This window comes from Lithobates pipiens, unplaced genomic scaffold (assembly GCF_037356315.1).
Source record: "Lithobates pipiens isolate NorthernLeopardFrog02 unplaced genomic scaffold, aLitPip1_a1.2 Scaffold_16, whole genome shotgun sequence".
In the NCBI taxonomy this organism is placed as follows: domain Eukaryota; kingdom Metazoa; phylum Chordata; class Amphibia; order Anura; family Ranidae; genus Lithobates; species Lithobates pipiens.
The window spans coordinates 6,054,496-6,075,505 of record NW_027507748.1 but is presented as its reverse complement, the minus strand read 5'-3'; the positions used below and the strand labels follow the sequence as shown (position 1 = coordinate 6,075,505).

At 47.8% G+C, this 21,010-nt stretch overlaps 1 long non-coding RNA gene across 1 annotated transcript; it reads left to right on the top strand.

The window, feature by feature from the left end:
* Window positions 1-16,721: 16,721 nt before the first annotated feature.
* Window positions 16,722-20,400, top strand: LOC143984201 (uncharacterized). The gene is made up of 2 exons (XR_013274719.1): window positions 16,722-17,286; window positions 19,782-20,400. It is a non-coding gene; the product is annotated as an uncharacterized LOC143984201 (long non-coding RNA).
* Window positions 20,401-21,010: the final 610 nt, after the last annotated feature.

The window sequence follows — 21,010 nt, the reverse complement described above, 5'->3', positions numbered from 1 at the left end:
ACCGTCCCTTGGCTCCACCCCCTACCTACCTCCCAGTACTCCCCCTTTTATAGAATACAGAACCATTCATTTTGGGGTGTCATGTAATTTGTATGAATTATAATTTGTATCCCATCAACAATAGATCCCCAAGTAGCAATGTACCCCTCCCAGCAACAGTAGATTTCCCCCCAGCAATAATAGACCCCTCCTCCCAACAATAGATTTCTCAGCAACAATAGATCCACCCCTGCAACAACACACCTTCTGCAGCAACAACTGATCTCCCAGCAGCCAGCACCAGTAGATCCCTCCCAGCAACAACAGATCCCCCACAACAATAGGTCTCCACCAGCAACAATTGAGCTCCCAGTGGCCAGCAACAACAGACCCCCCCCCCCCCCCATTAGCAACAATAAACCTCCCAGCGACAAAAGACCCGCCCGAAAAACAATAGATCCCCCGTGACAATAGACCCCCCAGCAGACAGCAACAATAGACCCTCCAGCACACCCCAACCCCCCTTCCATTACACACATTCAGTGCTGGAGGCTCCCCCTGAATAAAATCCCTGACAATATATATTTGTCTGCAATCCAGTAAATGAGATTTATATCAATAAAATTGTCTCCAATCTGGGAAATACAACCAACCCCTCCCCCGTCTCCACTCTTCATTGGAATGATGATTTCTTTAAAGGGGTTGTAAAGGTAAATGTTTTTTCACCTTAATGAATTCTATGCATTAAGGTGAAAAAACATCTGACAGTCCCGGCGCCCTCCAGCCCCCCGTTTTACTTACCTCACCCCTCAAAAGTCCCGCGCTCGTCCCCCCGACGTCCTTTCCACCGTTCAGCCTGGCCGCTGATTGGCTGGAGTGGATAGATGGAAAGCAGCGCAGCCATTGGCTCGCGCTGCTGTCAATCACATCCACTGATGCGGAGCACCGGGGGGGGGGCGGGGCCGTGTGATAAGCTATAGCCGCCGGCTGTATCACGGGAGCGCGCCCGCAGGTGCTTCTCACCATGGGAGGGAGCTCACATGAATGTGAGAGGCATCTGAGGGAGGAAGCAGAGACAGCCGCCGAGGGACCCCAGAAGAGCAGGTTCGGGGCCACTCTGTGCAAAACGAGCTGCACAGTGGAGGCAAGTATAACATGTTTGTTGTTTTTTTTTTTTTTTTTATTCTCTTTACAATCCCTTTAAATTTCAGGTCATCAAGTTATCTGTAGAGAAAGTCAATTTATAAATAATCATCTAATTCACCATCTCCATCCATAAAGGAAATTGTATTTAATTGTCTGAGATAAAGCAGTAGAGATCTATATCGATATATCAATCCTTTGGGTTCATCATATTCAATAAAGTGTCTCATTAGGTGGATTTACTAAAGAAGTTGAGCATCTTCACTTTGTACAATGAATTCCACTTCTCTTAGTGATTGGGTGTAAGGAAATATCCAGTCTTTTTATTATTTTTTTTCCTTGCACATGATTGGATAATCTTTGCAAAATAAATTTTCACTTATCTTTATTTCATTCACTAAGCTAACTTAAAATTGACCTTGTAGAGTGAATATTCTCTACTCCCTTAATGAATCATCTCCGCCATGCCTCCCCCACCATGTCCCTTTTATCTTGTCCCCTCCACCCCGTTTCCCTCACCATATCTCCTCCACAATGTCCTCTCCACTGTGTTTCCTACATCAGGTCTCCTCCACCATGTCCCCTCCCAGGGGCGGACTGACCATTGGGCTACTCAGGCACTGCCCGAGGGCCCCATGCCACTAGGGGGCCCCATCAGGGTTGCCAGCCTCAGTAAAACCAGGGAAAGTATGTAAATCCCGAGAATATAGCTTCCCCAACTCTCCAGTACCTTCTCAGCCAATAGAAACATGTCTGTGTGTACTGTGTGTTTGGTTGTATACTGTGTGTGTGTTTGTGTATACTATGTGGCCCCATAATCTCTGATTGCCTGGGGGCCCCCATAATCTCCTATTGCCCGGGGGCCCCATGAGTTGTCAGTCCACCCCTGTCCCCTCCACATTATCACCTCAACCATGTCCCCTCCAACATATCTCCTCTACCACATCTTCTCCACTGTGTCTTCTCCTTCATGTCTCCTTTAGGTTGTCTCTTCAACCATGTTCCTCCATCGTGTCTTCTGCATTATGTCTCCTCCACCAGGTTTACCCCCATCATGTCTTCTCTACAATGTTCCCTCAATCATGTCTCGTCTACAGTGTCTTCTTCACCTTGTCTCCTCCACCGTGCCCCCTACACTGCTTCTCCTCCACCATGTTCCCTCCACTGTGTCTCCTCCATCATGCCTCCTGCATCATGTCCTCTCCACTGTGTCCCCTCCACCACATATCCTTTACTGCTATCTCTCCTCCACCAGGTTTACTCCATCATGTCTTCTCTACAATGTTCCCTCAATCATGTCTCCTCTACAGTGTCTTCTCCACCTTGTCTCCTCCACCGTGCCCCCTACACTGCTTCTCCTCCACCATGTTCCCTCCACTATGTCTCCCCCAACATGTCCAATGTGTCTCCTCCATCATGCCTCCGTAATCATGTCCTCTCCACTGTGTCCCCTCCACCACATATCCTTTACTGCTATCTCTCCTCCACCAGGTTTACTCCATCATGTCTTCTCTACAATGTTCCCTCAATCATGTCTCCTCTACAGTGTCTTCTCCACCTTGTCTCCTCCACCGTGCCCCCTACACTGCTTCTCCTCCACCATGTTCCCTCCACTATGTCTCCCCCAACATGTCCAATGTGTCTCCTCCATCATGCCTCCGTAATCATGTCCTCTCCACTGTGTCCCCTCCACCACATATCCTTTACCGCCATGTCTCCTCCAATGTGAATCCTCCATCATGTCTCCTGCATCATGTCCTCTCCACCTCATATCCTTTACCGCCATGTCTCCTCCACTGTGTCTCCTCCATGACTCCTTCCACCATGTTCCAGAAATGTGTCTCTCTGCCTTTGTCTCATCCACCATGTCACCTCCACTTTGTTTCCTCCACCGTGTTCTTTTATATCAGGAACAGCTGAGCCAATCACTATCACTTACCAGACAGGGCTGTCTTAGGTGAGATTTGCTCAGTCTTAAAGGGACAGCCCTGGTACTGACATTACCCCCTTTCATTGAGGGGGAGCTCCTACAACCCCAGACTTACCTGGTGTTAAAAATGTAACTGCCTTTTAAGTTGGTCAGTGTGACAATCCAAATTCCAATGGTACGGAATCAGCAGCAAGGAAGATCAGGGTCAGAACAAGCCGGGTCATACATAAGTAGATCAGAGAAGATATCAGCTGGGTCAAACACACAAAGGTAGGAATGCTACCACAAGCACTGGTGGTGTTTTCACACAGGTGTTTTAACCCCTCCTGGTGGTATTCCCGAGTCTGGCTCAGGGTGGAATTTTTATACCAAAAGCGGTAACCCCGAGCCAGACTCGGGACCGCATCGCTGGATCCAGGAGGACACTTACCTTCTCCCTCGGATCCAGCAATGTCCCCGCGCTGTACGAGTGGCTCGTCCTCCGCTTGATTCATCACGGACCCGATCTCCGTTCCCTGCCAGCGTTGCAACGCACGGTGATGGAGATCGGCGCCAAATTCAAAAAGTGAAACACACACATTGCATACAGTATAATGTAATCTTACAGATTACATTGCTGTATGTAATTATTTCACATCCCCGTTGTCCCTAGTGGTCTGTCCAGTGTCCTGCATGCAGTTTTATATTATGAAAACCGTTCTTTATGCCTGGAAACTGGAGATTGCCCATAGCAACCAAAACTGTCCCTTTACATCAAAAATGATTTTAGACCAGCTAGAAAACAGCGATAATAAATTGGAATCACTCGCAGAATTGAGCGATAGCGATTTGTGGGGAGATCCGTCATCAAATACTGAAAAGTAACGACAGCGACAATTCTGCAACTGAGAAAATTTCAGTGTTTTTGATTTGATTACATTATAGAATAATTTGTATTATTGTTATATTATTATTTGGTATAATTATTTATAGTTATTTATTATATTAGAATTTATGATTTCATTTTTCAAACTTTATCATACCCGGGATGTCTGCTAGACTCTGGTTTGGACAGATTTAAGTGAGGTATTCCTAATGCCGCGTACACACGATCAAACAATCGGGTGGAAAAGTCCGATAAACTCAAGTCCGCCGGACAATCCCCCCGTGTGTAGCCTCCGGCTGACTTTTTTTACCCGAAAGTACGGTGGACTTAGAAAGTATTTTTGCACTCCAATCTTCCCGCCAGACTCGCATTTCGGCAGACAATCCGGCCGTTGGTATGCCAGTCCGCCGTAATTTTGAAATGAGCGTACTTTTCCCTCGCGGAGAAAAGTCCACTCATTTTGAGCGCGTCTCCAGGTAGACGGGGCCAGCAAAGGAGGCGTCGCTGGCCCCGCCACCTGGTATGGACTTAAAGGGGAACCCCAACACCACACGGCCCCCCCTTCCCCAAGGCGTGCTCGTTCATCCCCCCCCCTTTCCTGGCCAGCCAGGTAGCGTGCTCGGACAAGGGTCTGATGTGGACCTGGGGGGACCCCCACGTCGTTTTTTTTTATTATTTTTTTTTTTTTTCTTCAGCGTTGGGGTTCCCCTTTAAGTCCATACCAGGTGGCGGGGCCAGCGACATCTCCTTCGCGGGCCCCACCTACCTGGAGACGTGCTCAAAATGAGCGGACTTTCCTCCGTGTGTGTGGGCGAGTCCGTTCATTTCAAAAGTACGGCGGACTTAGTACGCCATATTAGTCCACTGAAAAAGTGCCGTGTGTGGGCAAGTAGCCCATTCGGAAAGTCCGGCGGACAGTCCGGCTGGAAGTCTGCCGGATAGTCGGCTACGTTTGTATGCGGCATAGGCAATTACAGGACTACAATATAAAACACCAAATTTTCATGCAAAATAATTGTACCGCTTTTAGCACCTAAAATCCAAAATAATCGTACCGCCAGGGAGGTTAAAGGTGAACAGTGATTAGCTGGCCAATCACCATCACTTCCCAGGCCAGGGCTGTCTCAGGTGAGATTTGCCTAGTCTTATACTGACAGCCCAAATCCCGGTACTGAGACGGACTTGTTTTTGTTCAGTATTGTTACCAACTTCTGCCTCTTCCTGACTCGGATTCTTCTCACATCCTGCTGTCTTTCTACACGGCTATTACCAAACCAGGCTTTTCACCCGGCTCCACCTTCAACTGAACTTGTCATCTCCACAGTGCATTGTCATCTATACATCCGATTCCTCAGATATCAGAGCTCCCAAGTTCCTGCTCAGTGTCTACACCTTGACACTTGTGCCTTTCCTTCACCCCTGTAGACTCTGTCTCACCATTCAGGGCTTCTCAGATGGGAACTGTACAAGAGACCTTCCTCATCATCTCAGGGTCTGCATACAGGTAGGTGGCCGTACCATTCAGCCAAATGGAGCCTGAAAGGAGGACCTTGTCTATGGATGGTCTGTCAGAAAATAACAGCAGGTCTTATCCTGATGGCTGGTAACACGTTCCTGACATCTGACATGGAAGGATGTAGTGGAGGAGACACAGTTGAGGGACAATGTTGGAGGAGACATCAACTTTTTAAGATGGGAATGAGGGACACCTATTGGCCATAGGACACACCCCCTGCCACACCCCCTTAAAGGAGAATTCTACAAAAGATCAGACCAAAATTAGGGACAAATGAGGGACAGAGGGACATTGCTCCAAATCAGGGACAGTTGGGATCTATATATACTTCATTAATTTCTGCTTTTCTAATCTTCCCATAATGTGATTTCTCCTCCCCCAGCCCCCCTCTCTGACATCACTGTGACCTCCTCCTGTCTCCCGGATGGCAGCGCAGAGGCTGAATGTTCGGTGAAAGGATCAGATCCGCGTTATTCCTGGAGTTTGGATGGAAGATCCGTCTCCTCACACCGCCGGGTAACTCTTCCTCCTCCGGTCTCCGGAACCCTCCACTGTGATGTCACCAATCACATCAATAATCTAGGAAGATCCATCAACATCTCCTGTGCAGGTGAGTGAGAGAAATGTCTCCAGGCTGAATTTACTACTAAAGATTTTACTGAGAGATAAAATATTCCAGACACAAAGATTACAATCCAGGAAATACATAACAGAATGATCAGCTTCCATCAGAGCCTTTTACCTTCCCATATAGATCACACCCAGAGGTGTATCATGGATGGAGCCACAGGGTTGGTTTCTCTGAGTGAAAAATTCTTAGAGGGCACAGAGAAGCTGTCCAAGCTGGCAGCCAATAATGGGCAGTGGAGGTATCCCCCACCCCACAGCATGCCCATTGCATACATGCAGTTGCGGGGTGGGCAATGCCTCCAACACCTATGATTTGTTGTCAGCTTTGATAGCTTTCAGGCAGGATAGCTTGAGTGGTTTTGGACTTACGTCACCCCTACCTAGGAGGGAACCCTGGACACTGGCAACCAGGAATGAGCTTTATGTTCGAGTCGAACTCATGTTCCACTTGAACATTGGCTGTTCGCCAGTTCGCCGGAGCAATTTTGGGTGTTCACGGCAAATTCGAAAGCCGCGGAACACCCTTTAAAAGTCTATGGGAGAAGTCAAGAGTGTTAATTTTAAAGGCTTATATGCATGGTATTGTCATAAAAAGTGTTTGGGGACCCGGGCAGGGCCGTCTTTAGCGCAGGGCAAACGGGGCACCTGCCCTGGGCCCAATGTTTGTAGGGGGGCCCGCACTGCTACCTGCGAATCTGGGCCCCAATGAAGGTTTTGCAGAGGACACGGGACCGGAGGCTGTATTCCCTTGCTAGCCAGCTGAGAGGGGGCGGGGCCGGGAGCTCCACTGATGCACTGACCCCGCCTCCGTACAGCCTGTATGCTCAGAACAGAGCGGCTGTAGTGAGAGCCAGTGCTCGGAGTGGGAGCGTCAGTGGAGCTCCCGGCCCCGCCCCCGCCCCTGGACCTCTGTATTCCCCAGCCAGTATAGAGGGGGCGGGGCCGGGAGCTGCACTGACACTCCCACTCCGATCACTGGCTCTCACTACAGCCGCTCTGTTCCGAGCATACAGGCTGTACGGAGGCGGGGTCAGTGCATCAGTGGAGCTCCCGGCCCCGCCCCCTCTCAGCTGGCTAGCAAGGGAATACAGCCTCCCGTGTCCTCTGTGCACTCTGCAAAACCTTCATCGGGGGCCCCAATTCACGGGTATCGGGGCCCCCCTACAAAGCATCAATGGAGCTCCCGGCTGTTGTAGTGAGATCAGAGAATGGAAGCCCCGCCCACATACCTCTAAATGTATGTAGTGTGTTTGGTTGCTCAGGTATGTCCTTGCACCCATAAAATGCCTGACTGCTTAAACCCTGAGCTGTGTTATTCAACTGTCAAGCTGTGCATTGCTGAAAGTTCTCTGACCATCACCTGTAGCATGTCGCAGTCTCTGTCTCCTGCAGTATGTCCGCAGTCTCTGTCTCCTGCGGTATGTCCGCAGTCTCTGTCTCCTGCGGTATGTCCGCAGTCTCTGTCTCCTGCGGTATGTCCGCAGTCTCTGTCTCCTGTGGTATGTCCGCAGTCTCTGTCTCCTGCGGTATGTCCGCAGTCTCTGTCTCCTGCAGTATGTCCGCAGTCTCTGTCTCCTGCAGTATGTCCGCAGTCTCTGTCTCCTGCAGTATGTCCGCAATCTCTGATTGTCTCCTGCAGTGTATCCGCAGTCTCTTATTGTCTCCTGCAGTCTCTTATTGTCCGCAGTCTCTGATTGTCTCCTGCAGTATGTCTGCAGTCTCTGACACTCTCCTGTAGTATGTGTATTAATGTGCCCCTTTACTTGCTCAATTATTTAGGATTGCTCCACTGCTCAGTGAGAGGTAATGATGTGCATTAACCTGTAGTAACCAATCAGCAAACAGTAGTGATCTGCTTTAATCTCTAGCAGCCAATCAGTAAGTGGTAATGATGTGCATTAACCTTTAGCAACCAATCAGCAAGCAGAAATTTATGTGTTTGTAACCTCTAGCAACCAGCCAGCAAGCAGTAAGGATAGGCCAGTGATGGCGAACCTTGGCACTCCAGATGTTTTGGAACTACATTTCCCATGATGCTCAACTACGCTGCAGAGTGCATGAGCATCATGGGAAATGTAGTTCCAAAACATCTGGGGTGCCAAGGTTTGCCATCACTGGGATAGGCTGAAACCTCTGGCAAATAATTGCAATTACTGCGTGATCTGCTGCAGTAAACTGATTTTGAGTCTACCTGCTATTTTTTGTATGTCTCAGAATGGAGGGGGGGGGGCCCAAGAAAATGTTTGCCCAGGGCCCAATCAAAATTAAAGACGGCCCTGGACCCGGGTCCTGCCCCAGGGGACATGTAACAATGCAGAAAAGTCATTAAAACTGCTCGCAGCTACAATGAATTGTCGGTCCGGCAATACACCTAAAAGTTCATTGATAAAAACAGCATGGGGATTTCCCCACAGGGGAACCCCAAACCAAAATTTAAAAGTGTGGGGGTCCCCCTAAATTCCATACCAGGCCCTTCAGGTCTGATATGGATATTAGGGGAACCCTGAGCCAAAATGTAAAAAAAAAATGGCACGGGGTCCCCCTCAAAATCCATCCATCCATCTCATCTTTTTGCCGAGCACAAGAGTGTGAGGAATATCTAGTTGGTGAATGTTTTATCTGACGGGAGAGGAATCGCTGACACTCGGGGGTGGTGGATAATTAGAGAAATTCTACACTTAATCAACAATTGCATCAAGTTTATGGACTTTATCATTTACACATTTATATTATTATTTTTTTACTACTGGCACAGGGTGATTATTGTGATATCATTTTAGTTTGTTTATGTTGTAGTTCTGTCTAAACAGACATTCACCATATCACTTTTGAAGTGTTATTTAAGCGCAGCTTATATTCATTTTTTGCACTATTGTAATAGAGTTTAAATGAATATACTATTTCACATTTCATTTATTTAAAGTGGAAGCTTCACTGAAATAATTTTTGTATTTTTAAGCGCAGTGGTGAGAACTCAAGAGGGGTGGATTTTGCTTGGTTACGCTTGTTGTTTTTCATCCCAAGATATTGGCTGAGAGGAATGTCGAGTCCATGGAAGATTTTATATTTTGCCACAAGTTGCAGGAAAATTACAAACTTTTTTTTGCATAAAGTTGTCACTAAATGATATATTGCTGACACATGTCATGTGCATATGTGGAATTATACCCCAAAATACATTCTGCTGCTTCTCCTGAGTACGGGGATACCACATGTGTGGGACTTTTTGGAGCCTAGCCACATACGGGACCCCGAAAACCAATCACCGCCTTCAGGATTTCTAAGGGCGTACATTTTTGATTTCACTCCTCACTACCTATCAGTTTTGAAGGCCATAAAATGCTAAGATGGAACAAAACCCCCCAAATTACCCCATTTTGGAAAGACACCCCAAGCTATTTGCTGAGAGTCATGGTGGGTATTTTACAGCTCTCATTTGTTTTTGAAAATGAAGAAAGCAAAGACATTTTTTTTTCTTTTTTCAAATCTTTGTGACAAAAAGTGAGATCTGCAAAATACTCACCATACCTCTCAGCAAATAGCTTGGGGTGTCTACTTTCCAGAATGGGGTCATTTGGGGGGGGGGGGGGTTTGTGCCATCTGGGCATTCCATGGCCTCCAAAACTGTGATAGGCAGTGAGGAGTGAAATCAAAAATGTACACCCTTAGAAAGCCTGAAGGCGGTGATTGGATTTTGGGGTCCCATATAGTGATGGACGAACCTCCGATGGGACGTAACGCGAACGTGACCAAAAGTTTGCGAACCGCAAGGTTCGCAGCGGGCCCCATTGACTTTAATGGCAGGCGAACCTTAAAAATCTCCACGTCATATTTTTAGCCACAAAATACTTACTAGCTGTGCACACATAGTCCCACCACATGGACACTGACATAACAAAAGTATGAAGTGAATCTGGGATCGACAACGACAAGCATTCTTTTTTTTATCTGTGAAATTTTGACAATGCAGGAGCGTATGAAGGCCAAGGAGGAGAGGCAAGGTCAGGGCAGGCTATGAAGGGGGTGCAGGAGATGATCAGTGCCAGAGTCAGGGCAGAGCAGTCCTATGCCAGTGTCCCAGTGTGCCAACCTCTGCTTGAGCCCCTCCCTCTGCCCGGCCCTTACCCCCACCTATGCAGGGCTCCACTGCAGTGGTCCGGGGGTGCCAGTCCAGTGCTGATCCTCAGCCATGGTGCTGGCACTGCCTGCTGATTGGCTTCTCCGCTTTCTCACTCCTCATCTCCCTCAGTCTGAAACCAGCACCGCGATAGAGAGCACTGACACCACACCAGCACCGTGATAGAGAGCACTGACACCAGCACCGTGATAGAGAGCACTGACACCAGCACCGTGATAGAGAGCACTGACACCAGCACCGAGATAGAGAGCACTGACACCAGCACCGAGATAGAGAGCACTGACACCAGCACCGAGATAGAGAGCACTGACACCAGCACCGAGATAGAGAGCACTGACACCAGCACCGTGATAGAGAGCACTGACACCACACCAGCACCGTGATAGAGAGCACTGACACCACACCAGCACCGTGATAGAGAGCACTGACACCAGCACCGTGATAGAGAGCACTGACACCAGCACCGAGATAGAGAGCACTGACACCACACCAGCACCGAGATAGAGAGCACTGACACCACACCAGCACCAAGATAGAGAGCACTGACACCACCAGCACCGTGAGAGAGAGCACTGACACCACCAGCAGCATGATAGAGAGTAGACATGTGCAAAAGGAAAAAATTTGTTTAGTTTAGTTTCGTGTTAATTCATTAATTTCGTTTAGTTATATTCGTTAACTTCCTTAAATTCATTTTCGGATTTCGTTTAGTTTTCTACCGAATTCCAAAAATCGGCCACATTCGAAAATATTTCTACTGGATTCGAAATGATTTCAACATGATTCGACATTATTTCAACCGCATTCGTTACTGATGGAGGCAGCAACATGGTCAAGGCTGTAAGGGATGGCAGCTTTGTGGGTGTGCGCTGCTCAGCCCACTTTCTCCACCAGGTGGTAACTAACAGTTTTCGGTTGGTGGAGACCATTTCTAGCAGTGATGGAAGGCTGTCCAAAATGGTGGACTCTTGTCAAAAGATGGCTGGCCACTTCCATCGGAGTGTGAGGGACAGCCACCTCCTCAAGGTGGAACAGAGGAAGGCAGACCTTCCAGAACATTGCCTAAAACAGGATGTGGGGACTAGGTGGAATTCAACCCTAGCAATGCTGGAACGCACCCTTGAGCAGCAGAAGGCTCTCCATGCCATGGCCTGTGATCATAACATTGGCATAGAGAGACCTTTAGGCAGGTAGGACTGGGCCATAATTGGGCAGATTGTGGCAGTCCTCAAACCTTTCCTCTCTGCCATAGAACACCTAAGCCGCGAGGATGCCAGCATTGGTCATGTGCTCCCACTCTTCAACCACCTTCAGAGCAAATTGGAGCGGTTCAAGTCGGCTGAGGAACCTTTGCCTGGTGGTGGCCCTCAACCTGATGTGTTGGCTCTGCTAAACACATTTCTGATGGAGTTGGGCAGGCACACGCAAGAGTTGACCGTCTCTTGCCCAGAACTGATGCTGGCTGCCATGTGTGACCCTCGCATCAAGGGCAAAATGGCTGTGCAGTGTAATGCTCTGACAACATGGTGGGACAGACTAATCAACAGGGTGCATCAGAGGGAAAGGCAGATGGTAAGGCTGGGAGAAGAGGAGGAAGAAGATATTGAAGACCCCCTCTCCCATGCATCATCTAGTGAAGTGAGCAGAGCTCCTGCCAGCGGAGCATCTTCTGTCTTTGCTGAGGCACTTGACACCCTAATGGGAACCTCCAGCATAGTGCGCTCCAAGAAACCCATATCAGTCCTATTTGTCAGCCCCACCAGTGCACCCCACCACAGATCCATTTTTTTTTGGCAGGAGAAGAGCGAGGAGTGGCCTGCCCTCAGAGATATTGCCAAGGAGCTACTGTCCTGCCCTCCGACAAGTGTCCAGAGTGAGCGGGTGTTTTCTGTGACAGGAAACATCCTGTCACCCCAAAGATCCCAGTTGTCCCCCCAGCTAATGGAGCAGTTAGCATTTTTGAAAATCTATTTGCCAAAGCTGGGGTACCCCTCCCTCACTCCGAACATTCCTTGAACTGACTGTCTGCAGCAGAGATGGCCATTTGGTCTTAGTAGTTGGTCCCTGTCCTCCCACACAATCCCTCCCCTCGCTTCTCATCTACCCCTATTTGCTTGTGACATCATCTGGGATGGACGAGAAGTTCTTGTGCTACTCTGCATGCTGGCTGGTAAACACTGTGCCCCGATGTGCCCCAATGTGCCCTGATGTGCCCCCACCATTCTTCTCATTTACACATATGACTGCTAGAACAGATAAAAAGACATTTAGGGAACTTGATCAAAATTGGAGCGAACAGAATCTGGAGCAGTTTCCCATGGCAACCAATCAGCTTCTCTTCAGTTCGTTACGTTAAGATTTGAAAATGAAAGAGAGAAGCGGATTGTCTGCCATGCACCGCTGGTCCAGTTTTTGCCTGTTCCAGTTTCGATAGATCCCCCACACTGTTTGGGGTAACCAGGGATGTGCAGAGAGTACATGTGTGGTAACACCAAACAATTTCCAGTGACCCCACACACCCCGGTAACCCCGTACAGTGCGGGGGATCAAAACTGGAGCAGTTGTGCATGGCAGCCATGTGCTCATTATAAGGGGCTCCCACCATCCCTGTGCTGCGCTGACTTCCACCTGGGGCTGTACCCCTTCTGTGCTCAATATGTCACCACGAGGATGACAGAGTTCAATTTTGTTGAAGTGTATGAACCGCAAGATCTGCTCGTATCGTGCCATGGTCATGGAGGCAGAGAACACAAGCATATGGTGAATTGGATCAATGGACCAATATGACCGCAACATACCGTATATACTCGAGTATAGGCCAACCCGAATATAAGCCGAGGCCCCCAATTTACCCCCAAAAAAACTGGAAAACTTATTGACTCGTGTATAAGCCGAGGGTGAGACATGGCTGTCCATCCCTGTGTGTCCGTCCATCCCTGTGTGTGTGTCCGTCCATCCCTGTGTGTGTGTCCGTCCATCCATCCATCCCTGTGTGTGTGTCCATCCATCCATCCCTGTGTGTGTGTCCATCCATCCATCCATCCATCCCTGTGTGTGTGTCCATCCATCCATCCATCCCTGTGTGTGTGTGTCCATCCATCCATCCATCCCTGTGTGTGTGTCCATCCATCCATCCCTGTGTGTGTGTCCATCCATCCATCCATCCCTGTGTGTGTCCATCCATCCATCCCTGTGTGTGTGTGTCCGTGCAGCCTTGTGTGTGTGTGTGTCCAGCCTACCTGTGTCCCGAGCCGCCGTCCCGAGCCGCCGTCCCGAGCCTCCGTCCCGAGCCGCCGTCCCGAGCCGTCGTCCCGAGCCTCCTCCGTCCTTCCAGGATCGCCGCTCTTCTCGGCGGCCATTCTAAAATTCAAAAGCCGCGCCTCCGCCTTCGCCTGTGATAGGCGGAACACTGAATTTCCCAGCAGCCTGTGTTCCGCCTATCACGGACATCCTCTCATCCTCGTCGGTAGTACGAGGATGAGCGGATGTCCGTGATAGGCGGAACACTGACTGCTGGGAAATTCAGTGTTCCGCCTATCACAGGCGAAGGCGGAGGCGGAGGCGCGGCTTTTGAATTTTAGAATGTCCGCTGTCTGTCTGCTCGATACGCTGATCGAGCAGTCAGACAGCGGTGACTCGAGTATAAGCCGAGGGGGCACTTTCAGCCTCAAAAAAGAGGCTGAAAATCTCGGCTTATACTCGAGTATATACGGTACTCATTTTAACTATGCCCATGTCGAGGGATATGCCCAGAAAGGTCTTAAATTTGGAAACCGTAATTGGTTTGCAATCTCTGGCAAGGGAGGACTGGGGATTAGCGGTGATGTATTGATCAGCATACAAATTGCTTTGGTCCACAAGAGATCTATAGAGCTCTTCGGTGAAAAACAGCGAATACAAATCAAGTAATGTATAATCAACTGTTTCCCCTGGAATAGCGGCACTAGTAATTCTCTGCTCCATACGAGAGACCTGCAGTTCTTGTACCTCAATGACAGCAGAAGAAGATCGGGGTCTGGTACGCCTGACCTTGGCAGGGACCACAACTCCGTCGTCAGAGCTATCTGTCATGGAGCCGCTTTCCTCTACAGGATCGTATTCTGAGCCTGAATCTGACAGATGAGTGACTTCCTCTTCACTATCTGTTATGCTCAGAAATGTGTAGGTCTCTTCACTACTGTACCTTCGATTTGCCATTTTGGGCTCAAAATTTACTGGTAGTGAGACTCACAGGTAAAAAAGATCCTAGGCTGTTAGCAACTGTATCAAACGCTACCAAAAAAACTGTTAGCGATCGCAGGGATCAGGCCTGACTCTGCGAATGCTGCAGTTATGTGTTTAGTGTTTTGTAAGTGACAGTGATCGATCCATCAATCAGCTGGGCGGAGGGGCAAAATGCAGGTGCCAGCAGGTATCTGGGCTGATCAGATCAGATATCGATCCGTTCAGACACTATACTACTGACAGGGGATGCAGGGGGGTGATCGGGGGGTTATCTGCCTATGTGTACTAGTTTTAGCGTAGTGTTGGTGCAAACTCAAATTGATGTCTTCTCTCCTCGGACACTGGAATGAAGAGGCTGCACGAGGAGAGATGAACACTTCCTCTGCTTCTGTTTACATTTCAGAATCAGAGGAAGCTTCTCATTTGTCAAGAGCGATCACAAGGGGGTGACCATGAATCGGTGGCATCCCCCTCAGCACGGATCGCCTCAGGCAGGGGGGGGTGTGATTGTGCCCCTGCCCGTGGGAGGGGAGTAACGTACCCATACGTTACTCTGCCTGCCCATGCCATTCTGCTGCAGTATATCTGCGTGAGGTGGTCGGCAAGTGGTTAATATAAATTACACTATCTCTCTGTACAGAAATAGTGGTATGCCCCTAAATTTGATATTATTCCTCCTGGAGCGATCCTCTAAATCAACCACTATAACTTGGAGGAATCATATTTCTTCAGTGTGATGGTCATAGGCGTCCGCCATTTCGTTATAAACTGAGGTATGTTTTGTCACCACTTTTTCCAGGTCGGTCGTGCGTTCCTCTACCCGATCATTTCTTTTGTGTAAGGTAGAAATAGAGGAGCGTAATGTGGAAAATCCGCACTAACCCCAATATGGATTGGTGAAAATAAGTATATATAAAAATACTAAATACTGATAAGTGATATATAAATGAAGATGCTGCAATCTAAAAAAATTGAATATTCAACTTTGAAGGTATGTATAAATAAAAAATAGATGCAATATTCATAAATTTAAACCCGTGCTGAACCAACACCGTACTAAAAGAAAAAAGTCAATAAGGTGTTCACAAATAGTCCAAATGGTAGATATTTAGCCGTGAGATCCAAACCTGAAGTTCTTCTCACAATACAGTCCCACCCGGTATCCACGAAATAATAAAATGCCAGATGGCCGCTTACCAGAACCGTAGGATCTCTATTACAGAGACCAGACAGGTACAGACAGGAGGGATCATTCAGGCAAAAGCGGCAAATTCAAACCTCCATCTGTTTGGATCCTCTCCTCCTCTGGTAGGTCCAGACTCTAATCTGTTCCGTGGAACCCGCATTTAAGGGTAAGGACTTCCAGAAGGGCGAGTCATAAAATATAAATAGAGGCTTTCATAGTGCAGTAAAAAATCTAAGTTTCTTTATTTTTCAAAAAGATACAAACTCTGCACCACCAAGTAAAAACAACGAACAGATACTTTCAAGCGAAAGACACAGCCGCGGCTCACGCCATCTGACTGGTGGGTGGTGCGATGTGACGTTCTGTCTACTAGCTCCGCCTGACGCTGCGTTTCTCCGTAATAGGCATCCACAGGGAAAGGAGGCTAGGGCGGAATTGGTTCAGCACGGGTTTAAATGTATGAATATTTACCTTGTTGCTTTTTCCTTGTTTTGTTTGAACAAAACTGTTTGTATAGGAGTTGTACATTTATTTGTTTGGGTTTGCACATATTGGTATCATTTTTGGACGCGCATCTATGTTTTATTTATACAGAAATAGAGGAGCGCAGTTCATTATGAAAGACTCTTTGCAGAGAAAGCAGAATGAGCTTTAGTGTGTGCTCAGATGCTGGCTGGTCACTGGCAGGGAGGGCTGCTAGGGAGTCAGTGATTTCCTCAGGGTTTGTGCGTGTCTGGACATCCCAGTGATGCTTCTTAATCAGAGGTTCCTTAGCAGGGGAAAGTGCAGGGGACAGTGCAGTCCGCTTACCTCTATCTGAAGGTGATTGCTGGGGAGAGGTAGGCTCTGATGTGAGACTTTCCATGGGCTCCGAATTGTCTGCAGGTCCCTGCATGACGCCTGTGTCCTGTGAGGAATCATGAAGCGCCGCGCCATCTTTGGATGATTGCATGGCCGGCTGTGGGAAATAATTGGTGAGGCGGTGCGGCTTGTGGAGGCTGAGGTATTTCTTCTTGGAGATATTGTCTAGTCGCTGAGGATGAGGGCTCCCCTCCGGTGTTTCAGGGAGCTGCTGCTGGCAAGTCCTGGGCGCAGCTGTTTGTCCCGGGGCTGAGCAGAGCTGGGTGGTTAAGCAGCCATCTTGCTCCATGGCTGGCCACGCCCCCCAGGAAGGAGTACATTTTTACTGGCTGCTGGTCCCCTCCTGTAGAGATCAACCAAAGCCTAGGATTCCCAATCACACAATTGTCCCCTTTAGGATCTGGAAATAAAAGTTTCTGCAGCAAAGATATTTCAGGAATTCTGTGACTTTTTATGACTGTAATGGATTGGGGTGGACGGGGTATTACAGGGGAAATCATATTTCATTATAGTACAATGTTACAGATCTCCCCATCTCTGTGTCTCTCAGTTCCGGTATCAGATCCAGTCCTGGATGTGAGGTGTCTCCACAATGACAGCGCTGAGATCTCCTGCTGGGTGGAGAACGGGACTGACCCCTCCATCTACCTGACTGTGAGTGGAGGATTGGAGGTATATAATGTCACCAGCTCAGAGCGGACAGTCCGTGTCACTGTGCCTCCTGTGTCACCGCCCCATTCCTGGAATATCAGATGTTCAGCAAAGAACATCATAAGAGAGAGATCCACCAATCAGACACAAGACGCTTGTCCAGGTGAGTGACGTGTGTCCTGTCCCTGCTGAGACCCACCTATTAACTCTTATTTAACCCATTATAGATTAGAAATCTGTCAGATCCCAGGAATAGCTGAGATACCATGATGTCATTGACCAAATATGGTCATATCCATATATGGTAAATTATATCACCCAGAACACCCGTCCCTTTGTATATATCAGCTGCTATCCACCAGAGGTGTCAGTACACTCTACAATGTGTTTGTTATTGAGTAGGGTATCACCCCTTACTTATTCACAAAGAGGGAGGGTGTTATCTGGGTGCCCCCCAAATTTATTGGGAACTTCTAAATGTGAATAAGCCTCCGTCCTGCAGACCTCCACAACCACTAAGCCAGGGAAGAGACTGTTGTCCTCATTAACATCTTGACAAGGTGCTTTGCTAGGGTTGTCCCTGCTGACAAGGCACCCTCCCATGGTGAGAATGTTTTTTTAACTATCCCCCCTCCAGTGTTTACATGGCTGGGGATTCTATTCATCTTTAGCTCACATAACTGAAAATAAAGGGGCCACCAATTATGCTTTTCACTCTGGAGTCTCCGGTATCTACAAAATTGTGTAATCCAGTGGCGGCTGGTGAAGTTTTAGGATGGGGATGCCAGACCCCGCCCTTCCTTTTTGACCCCTCCCACTTGGTGAAATGGGTGTGGTTTCAGCAAAATAGTGGGTGTGACTCTAAGGTGGTATGGTTAGCGTCTGAGATGAATGAGGGATGGAGGGAGAGAGGGATGGAGGGACAGCAGGCCCAGATCCTACACAACAATAGAAATGTGTATTCTAGAACGTTTAACAATCATCAGATAAAGATACTCCAAACACCTGGTGTTAGCACTTCAATCATCCCGGCACCATGGTTGTTATGGTGTCAGGATGAATGAAGCACATTATTTCTATTATTACATTGTAATATAAAAGGAAATCATTCAACTCACCATACTGCAGAATCAGTGGGATCCCTGTGCGTGTCACTAGCCACGTTGCCTCCCACCAGATGCCATCAGGTGTCCCCAGCGGAGTCCATCTGTACATCAGGTGCCCCCAGAAGAGTCTCTCCTTAGATGCAGACTGTGTCCCATCAAATGCAGCCTGTGTCCAAATGAATCCTGTGTCCCATTAAATGCATTGTGTGTCCAAAGCTGTGTCCTCTTTAAACCCCCCTTCTCGTACTTACCTTGCTGTGTTGTCCTCTCCTGTGGGGTCTCCTTCACACTGGAAGTGGTGATGGAGGAGTCCGCTCTCATACTTCCGGTTTTCTCTCTCTCTCTCCCGGGCCAAATGGAAGAGAGAAAACAGGAAGTGACATCTAACTCAGATGTCAATCAAACCACCCGGCCATAGTAATAGATACTACGAGCGCTGGGCGGAAGCTACTGGGTGCGTTGGAAAGCTCCGCAAGGTGAGATAAAAACCCACAAATGAAACACCGCGTCAGCAATCTCGTAATTGCATTAACATGGTGCTTCCCATAAGCGCACTGTGTCCGGCGTCTGAACACAGTGCATTTAAGGACATTTTTGTTGTATTTTTTTTAAAGGGCCAGTTTTAAATAAAAACTTTTTTTGTGACTGCCTGCGGGGCGGGGGGAGTCGATGCCCGCGTGCCCCCTATAGACAGGCTAGCAGTGGTGTAATCCAAAAGAAATATGAAAACACAGCTGGAGAGACTGCCACTGAGAACCTAGAATAGAAACATATCACTTATCTAACAATAATTCTATACAATTAACACACAGCCATATAGTCAAAAAACACCTTACATAGAAAACTAAAGGAAAGAATATACCATGGCATCAGAAAACCCAATAAAAACATAACCCACCATGCCGTATGTGGGACCCTGCTATGGTTTATAAGGTTTAACCCCTTGGTGCTAGCTATCACTGGGGTTTGCTATTCTGGGAGGCGGGGCAGGGCTTTTGGCCATGAGGCCACTGTGATTGACTTTCATGGTGCCCACATGATCGGAAGTCTCCCGATTGCAAGGAGCGATTGGGAACTTTCCGTGGCCGCCAGTTACCGTACCAGGAGTATACACGGCACGCGCTCTCAGCACAGCACTGCTGGTTCTATTGCATGCAAATATGCGGCCGCTCGGAGCCAACTGGGTAAACATAGAACAATGGCTGGTGACTCTCTCACATAGTCATGTCCTCACTCGGCCCGCTGTCATTGTGTGATGATAATCTGACCTTCTTCTATCCTCCATGTTTACTGGATGAGTTATTAAATGGCCGGCTATGTCCTTATCAAGACAACCAGAATCTCTGCCCTGTTACCAGTGTGACTGTCCTGTTATACTAACAGAGATTTGGGGGGCGCACCCTAAAAGATGTATTAAAGATGGTGCAGCCCTATAATATTGTGTTCTGTCCTGTTATACTGACACTGCTGTACTGAAGATCTGACTGGATTTCATATATAATATTTACTATTCTGTACAGCTCTCTCATTGTACCCCATTATCTCCATTTAGGAGAAGTTTGGCCTGGGATACGTCACCTGCTGTCCCCCATTGCGGTCTTTGTCCTCTACACTGTTCTCCTCATCTTTATAGTCAATGACCTGAGGAAGATGAAGGATGAGAAGAATCGGAGTGAGAGGAAGACAAGGAGAAGGGATCAGATGGAGATGGAAATGGAACCAACTTACTATAATGACAGGAATTGAAACGTCTCCCCAGATTGTCAGCCTGGAAATTGTATGAGAACAAAGCACACCGTATGTAAAGAACTCCAACTGGGGAAACTTACAGGGCCACCAACTTCTCCAATTTCATCTGATTCAGCAGGTATTGGTAGAAATGGGAGCCATCTAGGGCCAGCTTAAGTCTCCGGCTCAAAGTTGACAAGTGACTTGAAGGATTGGTGACCATTGGTGGCTGTATCTGAATGTTTTCTGATTTTATTTGTGCTTAGTCGTATTATTCAACAGCTGCTTTTTTACTTTCTATATACAATATATTATTTTTTAAATGCAGCTTTTGTTCCTTTTTATTTGACAACCACCTTAGAAGATAAAGTAGATCTTTATTGATTAACATACATATTATTTTTTTCTTGTGTATTCTCAATAAAATATTCTTATACCAATAATACCGACTTCTGGTTCAGTTCCACCTCCTTTCCATATCATTTCCTTCCCCTAGGACTCATTGGTATACCACCCTGATAATCCCCCCACCTTCCTGACAATCACTAACAAAAATGAAGAGCTTTGACTGACCTGAGGAGACCACAATCTCTACTAGGAGAAGAGAGATGAGTAAAGTATCCAAATGTTGTCCTGATTGCAACTTACAAAGACTTGTGATAGAGAGTAAAAGAACCACTCTACTCTTCTGCTACTTCAAGCTCCTCCATTTCCACTCCTCCTCCTATACAAGATTAACCATCATCAACCTCAAACAATAGGGATGAAAGTATTTCAAGGAGTGTCAGAGGTTTTCCTTACAGTCCTTTTTGGGGGGGAGGGGGGAGCTCAGTATCAGTACATGAAGGGTGGGGGCAAGTATAGGCTACAACCATGCTCAGATTCAGCCATCAATGCCCTGCCATCTCCAGTATTGAGCAGGCAGGTTTCTATGTCCCAGCTACTAGAACAAATGGAAAAGTACACCTCTAGCTAACCTCATACCCATCATCTCAATACCAGCTTGGTAAAATTGCTGGCTTTACAGCTTCTGCCATTTCATCTGGTGGATAT